This window comes from Lipotes vexillifer, unplaced genomic scaffold (assembly GCF_000442215.2).
Source record: "Lipotes vexillifer unplaced genomic scaffold, Lipotes_vexillifer_v1.1 scaffold307, whole genome shotgun sequence".
NCBI classification, from domain to species: Eukaryota; Metazoa; Chordata; class Mammalia; order Artiodactyla; family Lipotidae; genus Lipotes; species Lipotes vexillifer.
This window is the reverse complement of record NW_006791331.1, coordinates 727395-750381: the sequence shown is the minus strand read 5'-3', so window position 1 is coordinate 750381 and position 22987 is coordinate 727395. Positions and strand designations below refer to the sequence as shown.

Sequence of the window (22987 nt, the reverse complement as noted above, 5' to 3'; positions counted from 1 at the left end):
TAAAACTCCCAAAGTTCAATAAAGTAATAAATCACAAGTTGAACAAACTCAATTTAAGAAAATGTAATGGGAGTTGGAGAATATTCTCTGACAGGTATTCTTGAGGTTTTCTCACTCTTTCTCTCTCAGGATTGAAGGAGTTGCAGTTTTCTTGTTCTTAGGTAAACTCTCTTCAGATTTTGCCTCAGAATCCCATCCTGCCATAGAGCCTACTGGAATCTAGTGAGATGGACAGGCATGTGGGCTGTAGTTGAAAGAGATAGGGTAAGAAACAGTGAAACCATGAGGAAGGCCGGTATACAGTCATTATTTGGTTTTGAACACCCTTTAGCTCTCTGCTCTTTGAATTTCTTTGCACGAATGAAGTCAAAACTAAATGAAACTTGAGTAATGCCTTCTGTTCAAGTGACTTACCTTTGGTCTGTGTAAATATGGTTTCTGTGGTGAGACACCAAATGCACTCAACTTCCTTTTTCAACAACAAATTTGTCAGTTATCAGTAAGCTCCATGCCACCCAGACTTAGGCTTTTCTGCCCCAAGCTTCCTGCAGAGAAAGAAGCCCAGCAAGGCTCCAGGGTAAGTTATAGCTTAATATGTGGGAATTGGTATAATTCCATGTGGGAAGATTGGTGGGGACAAGAAGATCTGGGACAGAGACAGATGTGAGACCAGTGTCCAAACTGAAAATTGTCCCTGGTTTCTTATTTCAGACTTATTACAGCAGGAGCAATCATGACTTCCCTTGAGTCTGACTAGAGTACAAAGTTAGGGTTAATGCCATCAGTCCCCACCATTATTCCAGGAGCATGGGGTCTGTGATGCAGCTCAGTCTTTGCTGAGGGTTCTTTGTTTCTTTATCAACAAGGGAAGATGGCACAAAGTGGTAAGAAAAGAGTATGGTTGGTGAGATTCATTGGGAAAGCTTAACCTATTCAGTCAGAAAAAGAGGATTTGGATTTCTGCTCTGTATAAATTATCTAGTTGCTTAGTGAACGAATATTTTTAAGTATAAGCTCCTTGCTTTGGTAAGTTTAACTTTCACAGATACAGCAACAGATAGTAAATTCTCAGGAGAGAAACAAAGAAAGTCAGATCATAGATTTTGGAGCTGAAGGAGCTCTTAGAGATCCAAATCCCTCACCATACAGATGGGATAACTGAGAGAAAGTGAAGTGAAGACATTTAAGATAACCCAGCTAGTTAGTCGCAGAGCTGGAACTAGAACATGTATCTTCTAAATTACTGTTCCTTTTTCCTACAGAAGCTGGTATCTCCCAGAGAATACTGTAAATATAACTGTGTTGGATTTTAGGTTAGGAAAGGAGAAAATATCCCAGATGACAAAATCTTTTGAAATGATTTCAAAGTCTGTTCAGAGGCATTTCTAGATCCTTTGAAAGCTGTTTTTGGCCCAAGTTCAGACCTAATGGATAGCAGAGCCCAAAAAGGAGGCACCTATCTTTTCAGTAATTATTGTTCTTATTACATTGAGTGCTAGCAATCTCTCTGGTTCTGAGACAAGATGACTGAGTCAAAAGGAGACTTCCAGTTCGGTAATCCTTCCAGGTGGACTGTACCACAACAGTTGGTACCAGGATCATTTTGGATAGAATTATAACAAGCTTTATTGTGCTTTCTGGGTGGAGTAGTAGTCTCAGTCCCAAGGATCCTGCAAGTGGGAACATTTTTATTTTGGTTTTTCAAATGGACGTGGGAGTCCTTTCCATTTCTATTAATTGAGGAGTTTATCCCTTAGCTGTGACACAGTAAAATTATTCACTGTTGAAAATATGTGATAGGTTGATATATTGAGGCTGAAAATAGCCTGAACTATACTGAGAATCAAGTCATGCATTTGGGGTAATTATCTTTGGAATGGTTCCTTTTGAACAGAGGGCCTTCTTTGATCAAAGCAGTTCCTTTTTGGGCTCAACTGGAAAAGTTGTTGAGTTCAAGTTGTGCAGAATGCTCAAATCCTGGCAGTGGTGGAACACAACGCTTCAAATGAGTAAGCATACTTCTGGATGGTTTTCCGTGGCTTTTCACAGCTAGTTGCGTTTGAGGTAAGTCAGTTGATGTCCTAAGAGACAGGGCAGTCTATGGACCTAATAAAGAGAACAGAGCTGTCTTTGTGAAACCATCTTTTCTACGTGTTCCAACAATCAGAGCAATGACTGGCAGGAAGTATATGCTTTATTTAAAAACTTTTGCTCAAAATGTCTCATATTTCAGGTTGGGATATTTTATATTTAAGTGTTCATCTAGTATTGATTCACATGCATCACAGGCAGAGTGATGAAGTATATGAACCAATACACAGAGACAGAAAGTTTTGGTTCTAGCTCAAGTTCTGCCAATGATTCAGTTTTGACCTTGGGCAAGTTGCTTTATTTTTCTGGGTCTCAGTAGCCTCACCTATAATAAGGGGGGAGGGGCTTGAAATAGATGGTCTTCAATTTCCTTCCTAGTAATACAAATATTTGACTCTAGGCTCCTAGTGCCTGAGAAGATCTGCATATCATGAAGTGGTAAATAATGGGACCATAGTAGGGAAATCTAACTACAGTGAACCTTCTGGAAATACAGTCTAGATCTCAAAGGGAGCTCAGTAATCTTTGCTAAGGGACATTATACTTCTTTCAGAGTAATGTCATCATGAGAGCTTCAACTTTTAGAGCACAGGCAAGTATTTTGTAAATAATTTCCTTTTTTTTCAAATGATAAGATGCAAACATACAAAGGAGCAAGTTCTGTAATCTGATTTCCACAATGACAGTGTCAGTCAATCAGTATTTCTCAATCTTTTAAGTGCAAAGTTCCATTTGAAAAACATAAAAATCTCAGTAAAAAGTTATTGTGGACTTGCTTAACTAGGAACCAGACCTTGGACTCCTAGAAAAACCTATCCCATAACACTGACATTTTCCAAATACTGTGGGCCCAACAGCCAAAAAGATTTTTCAGATCTGCACTTTCAGCAGTTTGTATTATATGGACAATAATTTTGATTTCCAAATATATTTACTGTAATATGGAATTTTCTTTTCAAGTAACACATGTTTTCCACTTTTCTACTTTAAGAATTATTGCATTAGTCTTACTAAATATTTCTCACGTATATGCTTTTGGGGAGATTTTCTAAACTCAGAGAAGTACAGCATCCAACCAAAGGCTCATGGAGATTACTCTCTGTACAAGTAAAGTGGAAATGAACTGAGATTTATTTAACATATACGGTGTACCAGACATGAAAATAGATACATTTTCTACTTAAAGATGTACATTTTCTGTTTAATCTTTACAATGATATATGTTGCAGGCACTATGATCCTAATTTTATAAATGAGGAAGCTGAAACCAAGAGATATGGAGTCTTTTCAGGCTAGACAGCTGATAAGTGAGTCAAGATATGAATCCAGGTCTGCCCAAAGAACATGATTCTTTCCATCTCCAAAATGCTGCCCCAAGTACAAAAAATGATGAATAATTAGGCCTCCTTCTTACCTTATTAAAAATCCAGTAAAGATGCATGCAGGGAAGTTCAATTCCAACTCTAAGATATTCGTTTGTGAATAGTCTAATTGCTTTAATTTATTTTAAGGGTAAAATAATTTTCACTTCTAATGTTTGGGACAAATGTCTAGACTTGCAGAATAGATACAAACTTTTGTGTTTCTGACATCATGCCAGGTTATTTACAGTTGATTTGAATTAATTCAGGAAATGGCAGAGTTCCAGATTCCCGTTGCTCTTCTTTGGCTGTGGTTATGAGTGATTGAATGAAGGACACCATGGTCATGGGTATAGGACTGGCTTGGATAATTCATGTGAGACTTCTGTGGTTTAAATAAGAAGAAAAAGGGGGAAAAAAGACAAGTTACATTCCCAAATGGCCTGTAGATATTTTCCCCTGGAGAGTGGGAAGGGCCTCCATCAGCAACATTTCTCTATTTAGTTTTCACTTCTCCTCCCAAGATGACAAGCCCACATACTGGCCCTATTATCAAGGAAAATAGGAGACACAAATTTGACAGACATGTTCATTTAGTGGTATTAGTGACTTAATGATGAGGGGTGAAAAGGGGGAGAGGACTAAGGGTAAAACTTTATAGAGTTGTACTACGAAAAGAGCAGTTACTTTGATGCCAGAAGCCTATGTTCTACACTCTTCATTCTGCCACTTGCATAGTATTCAGGTAACTGTGATCACTTCTTGGAATCTCAGTTTCCTGATCTGTAAAATGGGGATGATATCCTCTGACCTACTACATATATATATATATTTAATAATGATTAACAGCAATTATAGATGTAATAATGATATGTAAAGTGTAAATAAGCAGGTAGGTTGAGATGGTGGCAGCTGTATCAATGATGGCAGGCAGTGCTGATGGTATTAGCTAGGGGTGGGGGTTTAGAGGAGCCAGGCCCATAACATCATGGCAAGTTAGATCAGAAGGTAGTTAACATGATCCAGTTCATATTGTCTTATTTTAATAATGAAGGAAATGAAACCCACATAAGGGAAGGGGATTAGCAGGACAACACAAAGAGACAGAATTTGAATAGTTACTAGAATTCAAGTGTTTTAGCTCCAAATCCAGTGTTCTTTTAATAAATTCTACTGCTTGAGATTCCCCATCCTATCTGTCTTGTTATATTCAGCTCACTACTCATAAATACATTGTTCCAATACTCTATCCATAGATCTATTATGGTTTGGGTTCATAAGCAAAACTCGTTAAAGATCCCTGGTTTTGATACTACCCTACACTGACACCTGGTGGGCAATCATTTGCCATATATGTATAGTCATAAAAGTGCTAGAAATAGAACCAAGATTATTAGCTTCTTCATCTTTGAAGAATGGTCTTATCCACAGAAATGTTACTTTAAGGTATTTCTGTGCAACAAATTGTTTGCAGAGAAGAATTTTAGCTGTCTCTGCTCATGAAGAGCCTCATTATGACTGAAATCATAATAGCTGTGACTTTGAGAAAGAAACTTTATCCTGCTGAGCCTTCATTTTCTGATACGTAAAGAGGTATAATAATAATTAACTCAGAGTTCTCTCAAAGCTCAAAGATAATATATTAACAGCGCTTAGCTAAAAACTGACAGGATGCATGTGGAAACTTCTTGAACTTAGTATTTTACTGAAACTTAGGAGTCTGGTAAAATTCTGATGCTGCCATAAAATAAGTTCAGTTTGGCTGTAACTTTGTGAAAGCACAGCATTAAGCTAGTTGGTTGGGAAGTGAAACTGCTTTTGGGTAGACATTATTGGTACCTATGATGTTCTTGGACTCAGACATAGTATGGGTCATATTTAGTGACATGACATACCTTTGTGCTCTGAGACAAAATTTAGTTATTTCCATAAAGTCAAGTGTTTAATGACAAAATTCTCACTTAACTTTTTGGGATTCCTACTGGCTTTAAAATAAAAGGTTGGGATTACAGGCTTTGGACCTTTTGATTTATTAGACTCTAACCTTATTGTCCTTGCCTTGACCATATTTTCCTCCATAACAAAGGGTGAAAAACTATTGCTGTTGTTCAGGAGAGTAGCTTATGGGAGAGACATTAGAAATAAAAATGCCTAAGGCTCTGCTAATATATGCCTATTCTCCATAGTCTTATCTTTATAAACCAATGTGTATGAACTGCGATCCTACTACATGCCTAACCCTCTGCTAAACAAAATGAGGTGTATAAAAGTGTAAGATACAGTCTTCCCTCATTGAGACTACATTCTTATAGTGTAGCCTAAAAGTCCAGTACAAATACCAAGAAGGAAGAAGTCAGGATAGGTTGCCCCATGCAAGGAAAAGATGAGAGTTGAGATGGGATCTGGAGAGAGGAGTTTGATGAAGTTTTAGTCATAATTCTTTTTTTTTTATTTTATTTTATGCGGTACGCGGGCCTCTCACTGTTGTGGCCTCTCCTGCTGTGGAGCACAGGCTCCGGAGGCGCATGCTCAGCGGCTATGGCTCACGGGCCTAGCCGCTCCGATGCATGTGGGATCTTCCCTGACCAGGTCACGCACCTGTGTCCCCTGCATCTTCAGGCGGACTCTCAACCACTTGCGCCACCAGGGGAGCCCTAGTCATAATTTTATACCAATCTTCATTATCAGGAACATTCTTAAAGCTGCACATTGAAAGTGAATCTTGTTAGCTCGATCATGGTAGCTGATTTTCCTGCTCTGATTATTAGATTAGAAGTCTGTGCTGGTCATTCCCTTTAGGGTTTAGCTCCCATTACAGACCCCTTTTTCAAGAAGATGCATCTCTATGAAGGTACTGGCCTTTGATGTAGGCAGTGCGTACCCTGGATAGAGCACTGAACATTGCATAAACCAAGAGGTATTTACTTCTTTAAGGATGGTATTGGAGGTACTGGGAATTTAGCCCTCATTCTATCTGGGTGGTTCACAGTCATAGAGCTAGGAGCTCAAATATATACTAAAGATATGGTATTTTCACAGGTTATAATTTTGCCTAGGTTGTATTTTCTGTGTGGTCCTGCTTAGCTGAGTTGGTTATGCAACACCAGTGAGGTTAAGTCTTTAGGATTAATCACCACATGAGCCAGTTAACATCAATTTTTTAATAGTGCTATATATTTATCCTTGTTCTAGGGAGAGAGAGAGAGAGAGAGAGAGAGAGAGAGAGAGAGAGAGAGAGAGAGAGAGAGAGAGAGAGAGAGAGAACAAAATTTAGGGCATAAGTCCTGACTTTACAAAGCTCACAGCCCAGTGTAGAGAGATTCATAAACAGATAAACAATAAAAGAGTTGTCATAAGGCAGAATATTTGCCCAGTTAAAATATTTACTAAACGATTATTGCTAATTATTCTGCTAGGTTCTAGAGATTTAAAGATGAGTAAGACATGCTGTTTGGCTTCAAAAATGCTCATAGTTTAGTTATAAATAAAGAGATATAAATGGAAACATTCTATAGCAGTGAGTGTATCATTAAAGCAATCCCTATGATGACACTGTAGCCCAGATTTGCCTTTTTGATATATCACTTTTGCAGCAGAGTATAGAATAGATTTTAAGAGGGCAATCCTCAAAGCAGGTAGATCAGTTAAAGAGTGTTTTAATAATCCAGAGAGAGAGGAGGGAGAGAGAGTGGGAGAGGGAGAAAACTTGGTTGATTGAATGAGAGTGAAGGGATCTAGGATTATTTTAAGGCTTCTGGCTCTTGTAATTGGATAGATGGTGTGGATAAGTAAAAGGTCAGGGAGTATGATGAGTTTAGTTTTGAATATTTTTATTTTGAGATGCCTGGGAGACATTGAAATGGGAAATCTCCACTGAAAGTTAGACGTATAGGTTTAATATCTGAGAGGAGGCCAACCCTGGACATTGAGACATAAGAGTCATCTGGATATGGGTGGTAACAGAAGCCATGAAACTGAGTGATGTTACTTAGCATGAGGTCACTGAATAAGAAAAGAATATGCAGACCTTAGGAAAACAAACATTTAAAGGATGTGCAGAGATAAAAGAAACCATAAAGGAGACTCGGTATGAATGGATAGATAGTTAAGAGGAGACTCAAGAAAGAGGTGTGGCTTAGAAGCCAACAGAAGAGAGCATTTAAAAAACATGGAAACGATCAGACTGTGTCCAAGCCGGCATAGAAGCCCTGCCTGATTTGAAAATGTGATGGTCACTTGTCACCTTTATTAAAGTAGTTTCAGTGATGTAAAGATATGCATGTCACCTTGGAATGCATTAAAGAATGGATATAAAATGAGGAAAAGAAAACAGTCAGTGTCAAAAACTATTGTGAGACGTTTATTTAAGAAGAGAAGGAAAATGACAAAGAGCTAGAATAAGATGCATTGACAAGAGAAGTATTATTTTGGGTGTTGGAGAGACTTGATGACAAATATCTAGCTGAGAGTGAAGGGCGACATGATGATCTAGGAGTGAAAGGGAACAGCTAATGAAAGAAGATCCTGAGAAAGATAAAAGGGATTAAGAGCATGGGAATTCATCTTGTGCAATAGGAAAGACAGCTGTGTTGGGAAGGATGCAGTTGTAGATAAGATTGTGTGGGTTGGGAGGGGACAATGGATGAAACTGAGTTGTTTCTCACCCAATAACCTCAATTTTCTTGTGATTTAAGAGGTAAGTTTCTCTGCTGAGAAAGTTGGGGGATGGGAGAGCAGGAGAGAAGAAACTTTAGAAGAGTTGTGAAGGTGCTGCATAGTCAATAGGAGAAAAAACTAATCAGGCATGTGCAAAAAGAGGCTGGAGCAAAAAAATCTTAGGCTGGAGATCATACACTTCTAGTTTTAGCATTTCAAATAGATGCTGGTATTTTTAATAGGATCATTCAGCAGTTTGGGTAGTAAAAAAGAAAATGGATTGTGGACTTGATCTGGGATTAAGACCTTGCCAGGCTGGTATGGCAGAAGAATGATGTGCAAAGAAGTTGAGGGCTCTTGTGTGAGAATAGTTAATTTGACCATTTAATGTAGTCTGCATAAGGGAGGAAGTAAGATGAGGGCAGGTGCCAGATTGGCCCAAGATTAATGGCGAGATTTATAAATTTAAGGTCTCTGGGAGTGTCTGGTGCAAGCTAGCATAGTGCAACTTGCAGTGAAGTTCAGTGATTTTAATGTTAGAGAAAGCAAATCATCTGAAGAGTCAGGAATTTATGAAGCTTGGCAGAGAGTACAAATCTGAAAATTCTGGAATAAGTAAGAGTTTACTTTTGACTTAGAGTGTCAGGAATAGTGAATGCTGTGAGCTGCTAATCTGAAAGGACTTTGGCAAAGTACAAAACTGTGATATCCTTGTATAACATTTCACATGTTTTATAAATGAAGTTATCTTTGACTCCTCAAGCAGTCTCCTAAACTGGTCAATTCCATATCTGACTTTTACTTGAAATTCTAATATTCATGTCATACCAGCTCAGAGCTTTTTTTTTTTTTTTTTTTTTTACTTCCTTGACTGTCGGAATAGTAGGATGATCAATTATTCTGTTTGTCCTGGACTGTCACCAAAAATATTACATGCTGGGAAACCCTCAGTCCTAGGCAAACCTAGACTGTTGGTCACCCTACAAACACAACGAATTTGGACTTCCTGTCTCTGGTCTCCCAATCCATCTTCCACACTGTTGCCAGAGTGGTCTTTCTAAAACACAAGTATAGTAATATCACATCTCTTCCCAGAATCCTTCAATAATTCCCCATAAAACCCTCCATGATCTAGCTGCATCTACCTTTTAAGTTGCTTTTCCCTTCCACTATCTTCTCCCACTCTAACCTCCTATTCCACCTTCCCCACCATCTCACCCTGTTTTCCAGATGGTATAGAACACCTATTCTTCCTTTCTATGGGTCATTCATTTTTATACTTTGAGAACTTTGAATGCTATTCATTCACCTCTGAAACTCTTTTTTCATCCCTTTTTCCTACAGCCTTCCCACTCCAGCTGCTTATTAAAAGTGAACTTATCCTTCAGGATGAGCTCTAAGACTCCTCTACTGTGCAGGATTCATTTCTACTTTCACAGAAATTTCTTTGTTATCCCTTTCATAGCACATTTAAAAATCCATTATGGTTAGTTATTCTTATGTCTTTTACTCCTTAAATGACTATAAACTTCTTGAGGATGACAATCATGTACTATTCTTCTTTGAAATTTCCCACCCCACTACACTATCTTCATCAATTAACATATCAAATACACATAAAGCAGAATGTCCCTTTGCTGGATAAAATTATGAATTGCTAAATCCCAGATGAATGGTATTGATAATATCAAGTTCAGCTTTTCTTGAAGAGATGGGACTTGACCACAGCTTTGAAGGGCAATTTAGATTTAAATACAATAGTGTATAATTCAGGCAAAGTAAGGTTAACTTTTAGCTCCTCCCCAGCTGCCATCAGCAGTTTGCTCTCTAACACTGTCCCTGTAGTGACTAATAAAAGAATGCAGATAGCTTGACAAAAGTGCCTCTTCTCTGGCTCGAGGTGCTCTATCTCTCCTAATTTAATAGAAGCAGCCCAACATGGTTGAAAGAATGTTAAGTAAGAGGCGTACAAACCTGACTTCTGGTCCTAGTTTCACCATATTTTAACCCTGTGACTTTGGACAGGGTACTGAGTTGTTCTTGAATGCATCTCTTTGTAAGCTAAACAATATGGTAGGGGTATTATTGATATCTGTCCTGCTTACCTCACAGATATGATGCTGTGCCAACATGAGGATTTCTTATCACCTATGCCATTCACTTCAGTTCTTGTCATGCACTGGTTGTGATGTTGGAAACTTAAAAAATATTTTCTCCACCAGACCAGAAGTTTCTCAGGGACAGAGATTATAGCAGATGATTCTATATTCTCCATATAACCTAGCACAGAATTCATAGTATGATGCTTATTAAATATATGTTGGTTGAGTGTTGGCCTCCAAGGCAACCAGAGCCCTCAAAGGCCAAAGAAAAAAGTAAATACACAAGTTGTTTTCCTTTTATGCTTAATTTCTATGTGGAAAATTAAGCTCTGGGGACTACAGATGTTACCTCTCACTCTCGTTCCAAGTCCCACACGTAGGTGGGTAGGAAGTCATTTTCCGATGAGATGAGGCAGGTATATATTTCATATGAAGAATGACAATCAACAAAAATAAAGGGCTGAGAAACTTTTGGAAGCAGATCACAAGGACTACCCTCTCCCTGAGGTCTAGATAATAGTGTTGATGGTACTCTGAGATGTTGGGCTGTGCTGGTATCTACCTACAGGATATGTCTGACCACCTCTGATTCTAAATTGAATATTTTGCTCTTTTCTCAGGTTTCTGAAGGCACGTTTTTTCTGAGTTGTAACAGGTAAGTGCAGCAAATATTGATGATAATAGCTCAAATCAGAAGACAACTTTTGAGGGAAATAGCAGGCAGCAGAAATATTGGGCTGGCCAAAAAGTTCTTTTGGGTTTTTCCATAAGTTCTTACCCAATATATTAGTTGACATGTCAGGGTTTGCATTTTTACTTAATGATTCCAAATAGGACTTTAAACTATTTTATATGAATTGAATCCAATTATATCACTTTTATTTGGGTGGTTACTAAGTCACAGGCTAAGTCTTGGCTATATGGTCATGAACAGAATAGATCTTTTTATGGCATTAATAGAGCTAACAGCACAGTGAACGAAATAGTCAATAAAATCTGAGCAAACATCTACATTACAAGTGTTGATGCTACGAAGAGAAGTTGCACGGAGTGTGAGAGTATGTAATGCTATGTAGGATGGCCTAAATAATAGTGGCAGTGAAGATGTCTCTGCCCTGCAAATCGAGGTTAAAGGAGCCAGATATGTGAAAAAGAAGGAAGATAATTCCAGAGAGAGGAAACATGTGCAGATGTTTTTGTCAGGAGAAAAGCTTGGCTTGTTCTAGAAACTGGAAGCTTCTCAGTATAATTGAAACAGTAGTGAATGAGGAAAAGAATGGCATGAAGTGATGTTAAATGACACAGGAATGGCCTTCAAGCCATGGTGAGAAGTTTGGCCTTAATACAATAGAGAACCAACAAAGGATTTTAGACAGGAGAATGACAAGATATTTCAAAGAAAAACCACTTAGACCACAGTGGGGAAGAGGTTAGAAAGGTTTAAGATATGACGTAGTCCCTGCCATCAAGGAGTGCAAAGTCTAGTTAAACAGAAAGACATGTTAGCAGAATTTCAGTGTGTGTTTAGTAAGTGCCATGACAGAGGTAAGGGAGTATGGAGACAAGCATGGGTTCCAATTCTTATACACCACCTCTACACTATGTAACTTTTGTGACTTTGGCACAACTTATTTAACCTCTCTGGGTCTCAGTTTTCTCATTTGTAAAATGGAAATAATCATTGAGTTGCTATAAGGATTAATGAGATAATATGTGCTTAGCCTGTAAATAGATGGTAGCTCTCAATGAGCAGTAGCCATAATTAATGTTAATGTTAGACACAGTATGGGGATGAACTGCAGGAGACAAGACTGGGGTGTCGGGAGTCCAATAAGGCATCTTCTACAATAATCAAGAGGAATGATGACAGTGGCCTGGGTTAGAATGGCAACAGTGTAAGTGGAGATGGATTGGAGATAGATTTGAGAGATTAAAAGGAGACAGAATCACCTGGTTTCTGATTAGATATGGGTGAAATATAGTGATAGGAGTTGAATGAATTCCCATTTTCTATCTGTAGTGTCTGGGAAGAGAGTCATGGCACAGGCAGAGAAGGGGAGCTTAGACTCAAGAGTGAATCACCAATCTTGTACCCTTTCCTGAGAGAGGAACCAAAAATATGTCTAGACTGAAGGCAAGAGAGACTAGTATCACACAGGGCACGAACCAACCAGAAATAGTCAATAATAGAGCCAGAGCCAAAGAGAGAGACACAGAGACAGGAGCAGGGGCAGAGACTGAGAGAAGGAACATGTTCTGACTTCGGCCCTTCCATTCAGCCTTCTGCTGTTAGTGGCTTCTTTGGTTGTTCTCCATTCTAAAATTTCAGTAGTGTCACAGATTGTTAACAGGAAGCTAAATGTTCCCTGAGAGAGTTTATATTTTCACCCTACCCCAAAAAATTCCCCCAGTCTCCCATTACCATGGGGATTTTACATTTAATTGTCACCAGACATATTTGGGGAAAAACCCTTCCTACCTCCCCTTCAGTCTGGAGAAGAAAAAAGATTTTGGAAAGCAGGTCATGTAAATCTCTAAACTTGAAATAAACTGAATTGCAGAAGCATAAGAAACCACAGAAACAAAATAAATTGTGAACATATTGCTGTTCTGGCCTAATAGGACTCTGTTATTTATCACAGAGGTATGAAAACAACCTGTCCCATTAGTAAGTGAAATTTTCTGTACCAGTGAAGCAGAAACACATATCCATGTTTGTAAAGTGCAGAAGTGGAAGTGTGAATTTGGTGGGTGTGAGCTGTTTTTAGTTCTTAGAAATGTAATGCACTTGATATAGCCTCCCTTGCTCTCTCACAAGCCTATGCATAGATAATAGATAATAGTAGAAACAGGACCAATATTTAAGTAATATGGAAATAATCACTGGGCTGCTATGAGGATTAATGAGATAATATGTGCAATAAAATATGAGATAATATGTGAGATAAAAGTGGGTGGTAAGGAGAGGTGGGTGACATGTGTGGGGACGGATGTTTAGTTATATCCTGATGGCATAGCTAGAGTAATTCTAATGTTACAAGATCATAAGGTCCTACTATGGGGTTAGAAAGGTTCTGTCATAATGTGCCCTCCAGATATCATAATGATCCTCATTCTATTAAAAAGTCCCTCCTGAGCAGGGAGAGGCAAGTGGTATAGTGGAAATAGCACAGACTTTGGAGCAAGTCAGGCATGGTAGTAAATCCCATTTTTACCATTTTTTAACTTTGTTACCTAAGACAATTTACTGAATCTATCTGAACCTCAGTTTTTCATCTGCACTATAAGAGTAATAATAGTAACTTACAATGGTTGTGAGAATTGAATTATGTAATGCATGTGAAAAATTCCATTGCAGATTCTGGGGTACATCATTGATAGACCATTATAATTATTTCCTTTCTTTTCACCTGTGAGTACCCCTCTACCTTTGTTCTAAGTCATACATACACAAGCAAGATGACTGCATGACTCTTTAGGATATATCAGAGATAGGTCAAATAGGGAGTATAAGCGGAGGGGAAATGAAAGTACTCTTTAGAGTAATGGTAGCTTATAAAGTTGACTTTCTTTTACCTGTGAATTAATCCTTTGTGGTTCTGTTCTTTTATCACATTTCTATTCCATGGAGTAGACTTAGAATGATATAGGAAGTCATTCTGCTACTTATGAAGAGAATCTAAAAGAGGCCTCTCCTTTGTTTTTGTAAACATACTTAAAACAAAATAATACCAACAACAAAACTCCACCTGAGGAAACCTCAGTACTTTGTTTTTTTCCAATTCTAGCTCTCAAGGCAATAAACATTCCTGCAGTATGGACAGAAGCTATGTTTGTAAAATTTGTCTTTGAGAGAAAAACAAATGATGGACAGAAGTGTGTGTGTAAAGATTAAACACCTTTTCCTCCTTTCTGAAGTCCCAGATCTTTCATTTAGTAGATTTGTGGCCTTAATAAGTCCCTCGCTGGACCTTGCTTCTGCTACCTATATCATATGGTGGCTGAATTAAATGTTTTTTAAAGGTCCTCTTCAGTACAAAATTCTACAAATAAAATAACAAGGATGTTGCTGTCCTGCCATTCTTATTTGCAAACAGCCTGCATAAATCCATGGCCAGGCCTTGAGAAGCCCTAAAAATTATTGTATATTCCCCATGTCTTACATATAATATACAATAAAAACTATACTAAAGTATAAAATAAATTAAGGAAGTCCAAAAAATTTTCTCATTATGATGAATAATGAAAAAAAATTAAATCTTAAATTGTTTCAAAAAAATGATTTTGGTGGCCTATTTTGCTGGTACCTTAATCAATGTTCACTGTGGCTGTTGGATAATCTGCCAAGACATGATGTCACACCAGTACAGAATTCCCCTTAGATAGAGAATAGGTCTCTTCCCTTCCCAATCACATAAGGGATAATATCCTGGTTCAGCTTCTAAATCCATATATTACTGAAAATTTTCATGTAAATTTGGAATGAAGCCTAAGCTAAGAGAAAGAGAAAATGCATGAAAACCACCAGCTACTGTGATAGAATAATAAGGAGGTAATATTCCCAAGCCATGAAAATCAACCAGGATACTGGTAATGCAGGCTAAAGGAGGCAGATCTGTTTCCCAGGTGCTGTGGTGCCAAGTTAGGAAGTCAGGACCCAGTGAGCAAGGTGGCAGACAGAGGAGAGGCAAGAAGACCTGAACAACAAGACTGGATTTCTACCATTGCAATTGGGAAGTAGTGAACAGTGGTCATCCCAACCAGAGCTTGAGGCAAGAGAAGTCTTGATACAAAAGAAACAGACTCAAATATCACATTCTTTTTCTGTGGTTAGAAAAACAGACAGAATATTTCAGGACTTCCTTACCTGCAAGACACAGCTTTGACAATCTGGTAGGGCAAGGCAGTTGGATGACAATTCCATGGTTTTCTAACTGATTCACTGGGTGACCTTGGATCAATAGTATATCTTCCTTGAGCATCTTCTTCTTCATCTGTAAACAAATCCCTTCTAATTTTAATATCCTATGACTCTGCAGGTATAATAACAAATCTGGTGACACCTCATCATAGTTTTGATTTGCTTTTCTCTAATAATTAATGATGTTGAGCATCTTTTCATATGCTTGTTGGCCATCTGTATGTCTTCTTGGAGAAATGTCTGTTTAGGTCTTCTGCCCATTTCTTGATTTTTATTTTAATTAAGCTGTACAAGCTGTTTGTGTATTTTGGAAATTAAGCCCTCGTCAATTGCATTGTTTGCAAATAATTTCTCCCATTTCATAGGTTGTCTTTGTGTCTTGTTGATGGTTTCCTTTGCTGTGCAAAAGCTTTTAAATCTAATAAGGTCCACCTTGTTTGCTTCTGTTTCCATTACTCTAGTAGATGGATTTTTTTAAAAAAAGCTATTGCTGTGATTTATTTCAAAGAGTGTTCTGCCTATGTTTTCCTCTAGGAGTTTTATAGTATCTTCTCTTACATTTATATCTTTAATCCATTTTTAGTTTATTTTTGTGTATGGTGTTAGAGAATGTTCTAAGTTCATTCTTTTACCTGTAGCTGTCCAGTTTTGCCAGCACCAATTATTAAAGGGACTGTCTTTCCTCCATTGTATATTCTTCTCTCCTTCATCATTAGATTAATTGACAATAAGTGTGTGGGTTCATTTCTGGGCTTTCTATAATGTTCCATTGATCTATATGTTTTTCGTGTCAGTATCATACTGTTTGATTACTGTAACTTTGCAGCATAGTCTAAAATCAACGAGTATGATTCCTCCAGCACCTTATATTTTCTTTTTTTTTTAACATCTTTATTGGAGTATAATAGCTTTACAAATGTGTGTTAGTTTCTGCTTTATAACAAAGTGAATCAGTTATACATAAACATATGTTCCCATATGTCTTCCCTCTTGCATCTCGCTCCCTCCCACCCTATCCCACCCATCTAGGTGGTCACAGAGCACCGAGCTGATCTCCCTGTGCTATGCAGCTGCTTCCCACTAGCTATCTATTTTACGTTTGGTAGTATATATATGTCCATGGCACTCTCTCACTTTGTCACAGCTTACCCTTCCCCCTCCCCATATCCTCAAGTCCATTCTCTAGTAGGTCTCACTGTTTATTCCCATCTTGCCCCTAGGTTCTTCATGAAATTTTTTTTCTTAGATTCCATATATAAGTGTTAGCATATGGCATTTGTTTTTCTCTTTCTGATTTACTTCACTCTGTATGACAGACTCTAGGTCCATCCACCTCACTACAAATAATTCAACTTTGTTTCTTTTTATGGCTGAGTAATATTCCATTGTATATATGTGCCACATCTTCTTTATCCATTCATCTGTTGATGGACACTTAGGTTGCTTCCATGTCCTGGCTATTGTAAATAGAGCTCCAAAGAACTTTCTGGTACATGAGTCCTTTTTTTTTTTTTGTGGTACGCGGGTCTCTCACTGCTGTGGCCTCTCCCATTGTGGAGCACAGGCTCTGGACGTGCAGGCACAGAGGGCAAGGCTCACAGGCCTGGCCACTCCATGGCATGTGGGATCCTCCTGGACCGGGGCATGAACCAGTGTCACCTGCATCAGCACACAGACTAGCAACCACTGCGCCACCAGGGAAGCCCAGTGTATGACTCTTTTTGAATTATGGTTTTCTCAGTGTACATGCCCAGTAGTGGGATTGCTGGGTTGTATGGTAGTTCTATTGTTAGCTTTTAAGGAACCTCCATTCTGTTCTCCATAGTGGCTGTATCAATTTACATTCACACCAACAGTGCAAGATGGTTCCCTTTTCTCCACACCCTCTCCAGCATTTATTGTTTCTAGATATTTTGATCATGGCCATTCTGACTGGTGTGAGATGATATCTCATTGTACTTTTGATTTGCATTTCTCTAATGATTAATGTTGTTGAGCAATCTTTCATGTGTTTGTTGGCAATCTGTATATTTTCTTTGGAGAAATGTCTATTTAGGTCTTCTGGCCATCTTTGCATCGGGTTGTTTGTTTTTTTGATATTGAGCTTCATGAGCTGCTTGTAAATTTTGGAGATTAATCCATTGTCAGTTGCTTCATTTGCAAATATTTTCTCCCATTCTGATGGTTGTCTTTTCATCTTGTCTATTCCTTTGCTGTGCAAAAGCTTTTAAGTTTCATTAGGTCCAATTTGTTTATTTTGGTTTTTTTTTTTCCACTTCTCTAGGCAGTGCGTCAAAGAGGATCTTGCTGTGACTTATGTCATAGAGTGTTCTGCCTATGTTTTCCTCTAAGAGTTTGATAGTATCTGGCCTTACATTTGGGTCTTTAATCCATTTTGAGTTTACTTTTGTGTATGGTGTTAGAGAGTGTTCTAATTTCATACTTTTACATGTACCTGTCCAGTTTTCCCAGCAACACTTATTGAAGAGGCTCTCTTTTCTACACTGTATATTCTTGCCTCCTTTATCAAAGATAAGGTGACCATATGTGCATGGGTTTCTCTCTGAGCTTTCTATCCTGTTCCATTGATATGTGTTTCTGTTTCATAGATAATGAGTCTCATAGATAATGAGTAGGTCTTTATGAAATCCAGCACCTAACCATGGTAGTGCCCCCGAGATCAAGCCCATATCTATTCCCCTACCTCATCTCTTAAATACTCTCTCCTTCATACCTGAACTCCAGATACATTGGTCTTCTTTCCATTATTTAATAAGTGAAGCTCATTCTTGCCTTAGGGCCTTTGCCTTTGCTGTTCTCTCTGCTTAAAATACTTTTCCACTAGGTCTTCACATTGCTAGCTCCTTCTCATCATTCATGTTCAAATTTCACCTCCTCAGAGAAACCTTCCCTGATCATACAATCTACAGTAGATATGCAGTTACTCTTATCAGCTTATCATATTATAATTTTCTTCATACAATTCTCTGATTTTTTCTTTTTAATTGATTTATTCAGTGTCTGTCTACATCACTCTCCAAAAAATATAGGTTCCATGAGGGCAGCAATCATGTTGCTCTTTTTCAATACAATAACTAGTACATAGTAGACAGTCAAGTAATATTTTTTGAATGAATCAAAGTGGAAGAACTGGGATGGCAAACCAGGTCTGTATGACTTTAAGGCTCTTGCTCCATACTGCCTCTTTTATTTATTTATTTTCTTACATCTTTATTGGAGTATAATTGCTTTACAAATGTGTGTTAGTTTCTGCTTTATAACAAAGTGAATCAGTTATACATATACATATGTTCCCATATGTCTTCCCTCTTGCATCTCCCTCCCTCCCACCCTCCCTATCCCACCCATTTAGTTGGTCACAGAGCACCAAGCTGATCTCCCTGTGCTATGCAGCTGCTTTCCACTAGCTATCGATTTTATGTTTGGTAGTATATATATGTCCATGGCACTCTCTCACTTTGTCACAGCTTACCCTTCCCCCTCCCCATATCCTCAAGTCCATTCTCTAGTAATCTCACTCTTTATTCCCATCTTGCCCCTAGGTTCTTCTTGATTTTTTTTTCTTAGATTCTATACATAAGTGTTAGCATATGGTATTTGTTTTTCTCTTTCGGACTTACTTCACTCTGTATGACAGACTGTAGATCCATCCTCCTCACTACAAATAACTCAACTTCGTTTCTTTTTATGGCTGAATAATATTCCATTTTATATATGTGCCACATCTTCTTTATCCATTCATCTGTTGATGGACACTTAGGTTGCTTCCATGTCCTGGCTATTGTAAATAGAGCTCCAAAGAACTTTCTGGTACATGAGTCTTTTGTTTTTCTGCAGTATGTGGGTCTCTCACTGCTGTGGCCTCTCCCATTGTGGAGCACAGGCTCTGGACGTGCAGGCACAGCAGGCATGGCTCACGGGACTGGCCACTCAGTGACATGTGGGATCCTCCTGGACTGGGGTGTGAACCAGTGTCACCTGCATTGGCCAGCAGCCTGCCAATCACTGCACTGCAAGGGAAGCCCGGTACATGACTTTTAATTATGGGTTTCTCAGGTTACATGCCCAGTAGTGGGATTGCTGTGTTGTATGGTAGTTCTATTGTTAGTTTTTAAGGAACCTCCATGCTGTTCTCCATAGTAGCTGTATCAATTTACATTCACACCAACAGTGCAAGATGGTTCCCTTTTCTCCACACCCTCTCCAGCATTTATTGTTTCTAGATTTTTTGATGATGGCTATTCTGACTGGTGTGAGATGATATCTCATTGTAGTTTTGATTTGCATTTCTCTAATGATGAATGTTGTTGAGCATTCTTTCATGTGTTTGTTGGCAATCTGTATATCTTCTTTGGAGAAATGTCTATTTAGGTCGTCTGCCCATCTTTGCATCAGGTTTTTTTGTTTTTTTGATATTGAGCTTCATGAGCTGCTTGTAAATTTTGGAGATTAATCCTTTGTCAGTTGCTACATTTGCAAATATTTTCTCCCACTCTGAGGGTTGTCGTTTGGTCTTGTTTATGGTTTCCTTTTCTATGCAAAAGTTTGAAGTTTCATTAGGTCCCATTTGTTTATTTTTGTCTTTATTTCCATTTCTCTAAGAGGTGGGTCAAAAAGGATCTTGCTGTGATTTATGTCATAGAGTGTTCTGCCTATGTTTTCCTCTAAGAGTTTGATAGTGTCTGGCCTTACATTTGGGTCTTTAATACATTTTGAGTTTATTTTTGTGTATGGTGTTAGAGAATGTTCTAATTTCATACTTTTACATGTACCTGTCCAGTTTTCCAAGCAACACATATTGAAGAGGCTCTCTTTTCTACACTGTACATTCCTGCCTCCTTTATCAAAGATAAGATGACCATATGTGCGTGGGTTTATCTCTGAGCTATCTATCCTGTTCCATTGATCTGTGTTTCTGTTTTTGTTCCAGTACCATACTGTCTTGATTACTGTAGATTTGTAGTATAGTCTGAAATCAGGGAGACTGATTCCTCCAGCTCCATTTTTCTTTCTCAAGATTGCTTTGGCTATTTGCATTTTTTTGTGTTTCCATACAAGTTGTAAAATATTTTGTTCTAGTTCTGTGGAAAATGCCAGTGGAATTTTGTTAGGGATTGCATTGAATCTGTAGACTGCTTTGGGTAGTAGAGTCATTTTCACAATGTTGATTCTTCCAATCCAAGAACATGGTATATCTCTCCATCTATTTGTATCATCTTTAATTTCTTCCATCAATGTCTTATAATTTTCTGCATACAGATCTTTTTTCTCCTTAGGTAGGTGTATTCCTAGATATTTTATTCTTTTTTTTGCAATGGTAAATGGGAGTGTTTCCTTAACTTCACCTTCATATTTTTCATCATTAGTTTATAGGAATGCAAGAGATATCTGTGTATAAATATTGTATCCTGCTACTTTACCAAATTCATTGATTAGCTCTAGTAGATTTCTGGTAGCATCTTTAGGAATCTGTATGCATAGTATCATGTTATTCACAAACACTGCCAGTTTACCTCTTCTTTTCTGATTTGGATTCCATTTATTTCTTTTTCTTCTCTTATTGCTCTGGCTAAAACCTCCAAAACTATGTTGAGTAAGAGTGGTGAGAGTGGGCAACCTTGCCTTGTTCCTGACCTTAGTGGAAAAGTTTTCAATTTTTCACCATTGAGGACAATCTTGACTGTGGGATTGTCATATATGGCCTTTATTATGTTGAGGAAAGTTCCCTCTATGTCTACTTCCTGGAGGGTATTTATCATAAATGGGTGTTGATTTTTGTCTAAAGCTTTCTCTGCATCTATTGATATGATCATATGGTTTTTCTCCCTCAATTTGTTAATATGGTGTATCACATTGATTGTTTCATGTATATTGAAGAATCCTTCCATTCCTGCAATAAACCCCACTAAATCATGGTGTATGATCCTTTTAATGTGCTGTTGGATTCTGTTTGCTAGCATTTTGTGGAGGATTTTTGCATCTAGCTTCATCAGTGTTATTGGCCTGTAGTTTTCTTTCTTTGTGAATTCTTTGTTTTGTTTTGGTATCAGGGTGATGGTGGCCTCTTAGAATGAGTTTGGGTGTGTTCCTCCCTCTGCTATATTTGGAACATTTGGGAAGGATAGGTGTTAGCTCTTCTCTAACTGTTTGATAGAATTCGCCTGTGAATCCATCTGGTCCTGGGCTTCTGTTTGTTGGAAGATTTTTAATCACAATTTTAATTTCACTTTTTTTGATTGAACTATTCATATTTTCTATTTCTTCTTGATTCAGTCTTGGAAGGTTGTGCATGTCCAAGAATTTGTCCATTTCTTCCACAGTGTCCATTTTATTGGCATAGAGTTGCTTGTAGTAATCTCTCATGATCCTTTGTACCTCTGTAGTGTAAGTTGTTACTTCTCCTTGTTCATTTCTAATTCTTTTGATTTGATTTTTCTCCCTTTTTTCCTTGATGATTCTGGCTAATGGTTTATCAATTTTGTTTATGTTCTCAGAGAACCAGCTTTTAGTTTTATTGATCTTTGTTATCGTTTCCTTCATTTCTTTTTCATTTATTTCAGATCTGATCTTTATGATTTGTTTCCTTCTGCTAACATTGGGGCTTCTTTTTCTTTTTTCTCTAGTTGCTTTCGGGGTAAGGTTAGGTTGTTTATTTGAGACGTTTCTTGTTTCTTAAGGTAGGACTGTATTGCTATAAACTTCCCTTTTAGAATTGCTTTTGTAACATCCCAAAGGTTTTGGGTCCTCGTGTTTTCATTCTAATTTGTTTCTAGGCATTTTTTAAAATTTTCTATTTGATTTCTTCAGTGATCTGTTGGTTATTAAGTAGTGTATTGTTTAGCCTCCATGTGTCTGTATTTTTTACATATATTTTCCTGTAATTGATATCTAGTCTCATAGCACTGTGGTTGGAAAAGATACTTGATATGATTTAAATTTTCTTAAATTAATCAAGGCTTGGATTGTTACCCAAGGTATGATCTATCCTGGAGAATGTTCCATGACCACTTGAGAAGAATGTGTATTCTGTTGTGTTTGGATGGAATGTCCTATAAATTTCAATCGAGTCCATCTTGTTTAATGTGTCATTTAACGCATGTGTTACCTTATTTATTTTCATTTTGGATGATCTGTCCATTGGTGAAAGTGGGGTGTTAAAGGCCCCTACTATGAATGTGTTACTGTCGATTTCCCCTTTTATGGCTGTTAGCATTTGCCTTATGTATTGAGGTGCTCCTATGTTGGGTGCATAAATATCATAATTGTTATATTTTCTTCCTGGGTCGATCCCTTGATCATTATGTAGTGTGCTTCATTGTCTGTTGTAATAGTGTTTATTTTAAAGTCTATTTTGTCTGATATGAGAACTGATGCTCCAGCTTTCTTTTGATTTCCATTTGCATGGAATAACATTTCCATCCCCTCAATTTCAGTCTGTATGTTTTCTTAGGTGTGAAGTGGGTCTCCTGTAGACAACATATATATGGGTATTGTTTTTGTATCCATTCAGCCAATCTATGTCTTTTGGTTGGAGCAGTTAATCCATTTACATTTAAGGTAGTTATCGATATGTATGTTCTTATTACCATTTTCTTAATATTTTGGGTTTCTTATTTTAGGTCTTTTCTTCTTGTGTTTCCTGCCTAGAGAAGTTCCTTTAGCATTTGTTGTAAAGCTAGTTTGGAGGTGTTGAATTCTCTTCCTTTTTGCTTGTCTGTAAAGTTTTTAATTTCTCCATCAAATCTGAATGAGATCCTTACTGGGTAGAGCAATCTTGGTTGTAGGTTTTTCTCCTTCATCACTTTAAATATGTCCTGCCACTCCCTTCTGGCTTT

The 22987-nt window shown here is 37.8% G+C and overlaps 1 protein-coding gene across 1 annotated transcript in view; it reads left to right on the top strand.

The window, feature by feature from the left end:
* The first annotated feature begins 422 nt into the window (after positions 1-422).
* The window catches only part of LOC103077751 (putative P2Y purinoceptor 10), a 27677-nt gene continuing 5112 nt past the window's right edge, over positions 423-22987 (top strand). The window contains exon 1 of the mRNA XM_007464327.1: positions 423-577. The gene's annotated coding sequence lies outside the window, so the exon portion shown is untranslated. The remainder of the gene's footprint in view (positions 578-22987) is intronic.